Genomic DNA, 6968 nt, shown 5'->3' on the forward strand with positions numbered 1-6968 from the left:
GATATCCGATTGTCTGCCTTTTGCTCTCAGTGCTCTAGAGAGCTGAGAGCGAGCAGCATGGAACCGGATACACGACCAGACAACATGCTCGATGTCGTGGTAGCCATCGCCACAATCACAAAGATTGTTTGCTGCGAGCCCAATGCGATAGAGATGCGCGTTTAGGTTGTAGTGATTGGACATAAGCCGAGATATCACGCGAATGAAATCACGACCTACATTCAATCCCTTAAACCAAGCTTTCGTCGAAACCTTAGGAATAATCGTGTGTAACCAGCGACCGAACTCATCTTCACTCCACATGCGCTGCCAACTAACGAGTGTGTCCTGACGAGGAATGTGAAAAAATTCATTATAGGCAATTTGCCTTTCAAAAAGTGTGCCTTCTGAAGCGCCCACCTTAGCTAGCGAGTCCGCTTTCTCATTCCCCGGAATCGAGCAATGAGAGGGGACCCATGCTAAGGTAATCTTGAATAATTTTTCGACCAAAACACTCAATAGATGTCTTATTCTTGTTAGGAAATAAGATGAGCGTTTATCAACTTTCATTGAGCGGATTGCCTCTATTGAGCTGAGACTGTCTGAAAAAATAAAATAATGGTCGATGGGCAGTGTTTCAATGATCCCTAGAGCATAGTATATCGCACCCATTTCTGCGACATACACGGAACAAGGATCTTTGAGTTTGAAAGAGGCACTGGAATTTTCATTGAAGATGCCGAAGCCAGTGGACCCGTTTATGAATGAACCGTCAGTAAAGAACATTTTATCAGATCTAACTTTCCCATATTCTGCCGAAAATATCGGCGGAATAGAATCGGAGCGTAGGTGATCTGGGATTCCATGGATTTTTTGTCGCATGGACAGATCAAAAATGACAGAGGAATTGCAAAAGTATGGGAAGCAAACTTGGTTGGAGATGCCTGGTGAAGGGTGCACGTCGTGGGTAAGGTACTCATGGTATATAGACATAAAACTTGACTGAGGAGTCAGTTGGAGTAGATTTTCGAAGTTATCAATCACCAATGGATTCATGATCTTGCAACGGATGAGAAATCTGTAGGATAATTCTGTGAACCGAAGAGTAAGCGGGGGTACTCCTGCCAAAACTTCGAGACTCATCGTATGTGTCGAATGCAAACACCCCATGGCTATACGCAAGCAACGATATTGTATTCTCTCCAGCTTGAGAATATGAATCCTGGCAGCTGATCGGAAGCAAAAACTGCCATATTCTAACACTGATAATATCGTTGTTTTGTACAACTGAATGAGGTCTCCTGGATGCGCACCCCACCATGTTCCGGTAATTGTTTGGAGAAAATTGATTCTTTGCTGGCATTTCTGTTTCAAATACGCAATGTGTCTCCCCCAGGTACATTTAGAATCAAAATATACACCCAGGTATTTGAAAAACATAGAGTGTTGGATCGTTTTGCCGGATAGGTAAAGCTGGAATTGGGCGGGTTCGTGCTTCCTAGAAAAAACGACCATTTCAGTTTTCTCCGTAGAGAATTCATGGTATCTTGCAACGACTTTTGCAGAGCGACGGGATTAGTACCCGTGATGGAAATAACTCCATCGTCTGCAAGTTGTCTCAGCGTGCAGTCTCTAGTTAGACAATCATCCATATCATTGACGTAAAAACTGTACAAGAGGGGGCTTAGGCAGGAGCCTTGCGGTAGGCCCATAAAACTGTAACGAGAAGATTTTGAGTTGCCATGAGAGAAATTCATGTGCTTTTCTGACAGTAAATTGTACAGAAAATTATTCAGAATTGGTGAAAGTCCACGATTATGAAGCTTCTCTGAGAGAATTTCCATGAAAACTGAATCAAATGCCCCTTTGATATCGAGAAAAACGGAAGCCATTTGTTCTTTGCGAGCAAATGCGATTTGGATTTCAGAAGATAGCAGCGCGAGACAATCATTCGTTCCTTTACCTCGGCGGAAGCCAAACTACGTATTTGACAGCAAATTGTTCGTTTCGACCCACTTGTCTAAACGAAGTAGAATCATTTTCTCTAACAATTTGCGAATACAGGATAACATTGCAATCGGCCTATACGAGTTGTGATCGCAAGCCGGCTTGTTGGGTTTTCGTATGGCTATCACTCTCACTTGTCTCCAGTCATGCGGGACAATATTCAGCTCCGGAAACTTGTTGAACAAGTTCAGCAAACGCTGTTTTGCCAAGTCGGGAAGATTCTTCAACAAGTTGAATTTAATCTTGTTCGACCCCGGAGCTGAATTGTTACATGAGAGGAGGGCAATTGAGAATTCTACCATCGAAAAATTCTCATAATCGCATTGGAGCGGAATATCGCGTACGACGCTTTGTGCAGGAACAGAATCGGGACAAACCTTCCTTGCAAATTTGAAAATCCAACGGTCAGAGTATTCCTCGCTTTCATTGGTATGGTTCCAGCCACGCATTCTCCTAGCCGTATCCCAAAGAGTACTCATAGCGGTCTCCCTTGACAAACCATTGACGAATTTCCGCCAATATCCACGCTTTTTTGCTTTAATCAGACTTTTTAGTTTGGCTTCTAGAGCTTGGTACTTTCGAAACCATTCCACTAATCCAGTTTTCCTGAATTTTTTGAAAGCGGATGATTTTTCAAGGTAGACCTTTGAACATTCCTTGTCCCACCAAAGTGATGGAGGACGACGTCGGAAAGTGGTAGCCGGTACACGTTTCTTTTGAGCTTGAAGTGCGCTATCGTAAATCAAACTTGATATAAAATTATACTCTTCAAGGGGAGGAAGTTCATGCATCGAAATGATTGCTTCAGATATTAATTCTGCAAATTTTCTCCAGTCAATATTCTTCGTGAGGTCATACGCAATATCGACTGACTCACTAGATTTTGATTCATTGGCGATCGATAAAATTATTGGTAGGTGATCACTACCGTGGGGATCTTAAGCATTTTGAGTGGTTTAATATCAAAATTCAATTCGCTGATGGTTATATTTCGGTTTGTGAGTTAACAGAGGAGCGCTTATAGGTATGTGCTATTAGGTGAGTGGAAAATTTTAATAATTGAAATAATTGTACTGGTGGGGTAAAACCGATAGCTGCCAGTGGGAGTGAGATGGACTGTGAAAAGTCTGTTTAATCTGTTCCTGCGTCTATAAATGGAAAAATGTGGACTGTTTAGAAGCTGAGTGGAACCAAAAGGAAAATAGTTGAGGGTCTGTTCGTTTTACTGCTAAAAAGCACGATATATTAATTCGATTTTTTCATCATTCAACGGACATTCGTGATGAGTTCAGACCTTGGTTGAATAAAAATAATCCTCTCGTGATCGATAAATCTTTACGCTTCATATAATATATAATAATTACAAACCTGTCCATATTACCCTAACTACATGTCCGTTAGGGTGGCAATGGATGTATGGGAAAAAATCATCATCGAATTTCAAAAACCGACCATGTACATTTTGTTTATTGGCCAAAAAAAATGATCTTAACCTGAGTGGCAAGTCCCAAAAGGTCGATTTTCGGCCAACATTTTTTTTTCGAGATGACACCAGATCCCGACGTTTAATGTATTTTTAAGTCATTTGGCATAAGACGGCGCCAGTGGTTGTATGGTTAGCGTAACAGCCTCACAATCCGATCGGCCTGGGTTCAATCCCAGCTGGCGTCGTTGGGATTTTCTGAGGCGAAAAATCTCTGGTTACGTCTTCCTTCGGAGCGGAAGTAAAAGAAGTTGGCCCGGCTCATGAGTTGTTGAGTCTGATAGGTAGGAACAGGTGGAGTCGCCTCCCTGATGTCGGTGATTGGCACTAAAGTGGCGGAAATAGGCCGACGAAAAATAAGCGAAGATAAAAAAAAAGTCATTTGGCATCGAAAAAAAAATTAAACGGATATCCGGTAACTATCCGGTATCCGGCCTATCCGGCCAATATTTGCTATCCGGCCGGATACCGGATAGTGACTCACTATCCGGCCGGATACCAGATATTAGAAAAATATCAATAATTTCTCAATAAAACAAGATAAATCACATTTTTTTCAAGATTAGATCAATATTAGTATATAACATTAATTCATAAACACTATTAATTTTATTATGAGTTATTTGACCGACCGACTATGTTTTGCTTCGTATACCAGGCCAGCTTCAGAGAACAATCTTTCTTTGTGAACACTACTATAAGGAGCTGAAAGATAAACTCATACGAACCTCGCCAATTGGAGTACTGCTTAGAGTTTTATTACTACCAAACGTAAGGAACGTGATTGCGTTACATTCGAAATGTTTTCGCATAACAGCCGATTTCGTTAGCAATGAGATTTTTTTCCTAAATGCAACGATGACTATCATTTTCATTTGCCACTTCGTAGAATCTGGTCCAAAAGCAGTTTCGTTACTTTCGCTTCGTTTAATTTGATTTGTGTCGAAGTAAGTGTACCCTTTCTCAATTTTTTTTTACAAAAATCATACTTTATTTCTCATAGAGAATGATCAAGAAATAACAGGGTTTTGGTAAACAATAACACTCATAATATAAATGGCAATGGGAATGCCTTCATATAATTTGGGCTTGGCAGCGAATGGGTTAACTCGATTAGTATGGAAATTATTACAATATATCCACAAAAATTTCATCATTGTAGTAGTAGTTTCTCCCAGTTTCGTCTACGCAAATAAAGAGCCGAATATCCGGCTACCCGGCCTCGAAGCTTGTCGGATATCCGGCCAAACTACTATCCGTTTCATCACTAGTTTCCACATCATTAAAATATTACATACATGTTCTGGAATGATCTCTCCTATCGTTTTTGCGTGGATATCGTCACAAAAAAATCACATTCCAGCTATTATTCATATATATATTTTTATTTTTTACTCACCGGCACGCTCTTCAGACCTGAATCCTGTTGAAAATCTTGTACGCAGAATCTAGATTGAAGAGCTGAAGGTCGCAATTTCGGGAACATGGAAAAATCCAATTTTATCCAAATGACTTCTGACTTCTGAACACGCACAGTATGTCCAATCAGAAGTCATTTTCGCCTTGTTCAAAGGTTTTCTAGACAGTTTTCTAATCTTTTTAAGTTTTTTGTTCCGGAAAGATGCATCCTATCTTAAAGTTGTCTATTTCAGTGGACAGTTTTCTTCAAAGGAAGAACATATATTGGCTTCAAATTCTAATCAAACTATTTCAAGCTATTCAGTTGAAGAAATACTTTTCACTGACATCACAATCTTCTTCTGAAGTTCGGAATGATAAACATCTCAATTTTATTTATCTTAGATCTATCAATTGAAATCCATTCATTCTGAAGTTCAATCAGAAAAATACCAGCCAGAATCAGAATCAAAATCATAATTAAATATAATTGATCAGATAGCGATTCCTCATTTAACACATGCCAATTCTTTATATCTGATAGTTTAGAGCTGCAAAGTGTTAGATTATTGTTCCATCGTTACAAATGTTAATATTTTTTGACATTAAATATTCAGCAAACATTCACCTCCAACATTGATGTTGCTACTACCCCAGACCATTATCGTGGCATCATACGATGAACTGTTTATTCTTTAGGCTTTAGGCTTTAGGCCAGCGCAGCAACATTAAATGGGGGAACTTCGACGCTGTCTCCTTGGAAATAAACCGAAGCGACGATTCGATTCTTTGTTTTTAAGAGGCTTTAAACTTTGCAGTTCATTTAGAGGCGATGTGACGATGATAACGATCTTCCCTCAGGTCGTAGGAACCTCCAGTTGTATTGCCACGATGTCTCTATTGATGAATTCCGTCATGGGTACATACCTCATATTAACCCGTACAAGAATTACTGTTCTTGGTTTGGACATTTTTGTGTAGAAATTCTTCGAAGCCTATAAATATGATTGAACCAAAGCTCTTGATTAACCCTTTCCCGTACAATATCGAGTCTCACTCGTGGGTACTTCAATAACATAGGGCGCTAGAACGCTTAGCAGGATAGTGAAATCACTTGATGTGTGCCGTATTAAATAATACGGGAAGGGGTTAAGAACTACATCCAGATTTTCGTTAGTGAACCTTCTGCATAGGCATAGTGGAAAATGTGATTGAACATAAGTAAAAGTGAATTGTTTTTTGAATAGAATAAAATCATACCAAGCTCTTGAAGCTTGGAGACTGGAGAGAAGCTAGGAATAGCTCAATCCGTCTTCCCGGGCTGCAAATTCTCTCAACATGGCATAAATGGGTTCCGGCGAAATGTTTATTCGTACCATCAGTTTTAGAAAATTTTCAAAGAAGATTTATATACAGTTAAATTTCCGAAACTGTTTGAATTTAATATAACAGTAATTTTCGACTGAAAAAAAAACAATCAATTTTCGACATTAATCTTTATTCATTTTCCAGAATACATGAGCGTTAGAGCTAAACTTAACATGCCTATTTTCTTCTCCGCCAAAGATCAAAAAGATATTTCCACCTCGATGACAAATGTTGTGATGTCACCCCATCGAGGAAGCGTATTCGAAATTAATTTTGATCATCGTAATTCTTCCTCTTCTTTTTTAAGCTAACATAAATTTAAGCTTACTTCAACAGAAGCGACAAAAATATATAACTCATAGCAGTACGATCATCACTAGCAGGAAGTTTGGCAAGTCCTAAACACGTTCGTTTGGCCACGCACAAACCGTATACTTTTCGTACTAATCCGCGCTTCATCAAGCTTCGTAGTTGGCGGGTATATAACAATAATAAAAAAAACTTAGTTAAGAACATCCTATACTCATATTTCGATTGAGGGGTTGGGATTCCTAATCCAGAGATCATATTCAGTTAGACTCGTGCTACTAGTAAAGTACTATTGTTTTCAACTTATATGACATGGTTGAGGTCCTTTCGGGGTTGTTTTTTTTTGCAATGCAAACTACTGTAAATTATTCAATTAATAAAGAGTAAGATGATCCTACTGAAAAATGATATTTCTTTACTTAGA

The 6968-nt window shown here is 39.2% G+C and overlaps 1 protein-coding gene across 1 annotated transcript in view; it reads right to left on the reverse strand.

Annotated features, from left to right (window-relative positions):
* LOC129775160 (40S ribosomal protein S12, mitochondrial) overlaps positions 1–6968 on the reverse strand; it is a 72550-nt gene that overhangs the window by 38031 nt on the left and 27551 nt on the right. The window lies entirely within an intron of this gene.

This window comes from Toxorhynchites rutilus, chromosome 3 (genome assembly GCF_029784135.1).
Source record: "Toxorhynchites rutilus septentrionalis strain SRP chromosome 3, ASM2978413v1, whole genome shotgun sequence".
Taxonomy (NCBI): domain Eukaryota; kingdom Metazoa; phylum Arthropoda; class Insecta; order Diptera; family Culicidae; genus Toxorhynchites; species Toxorhynchites rutilus.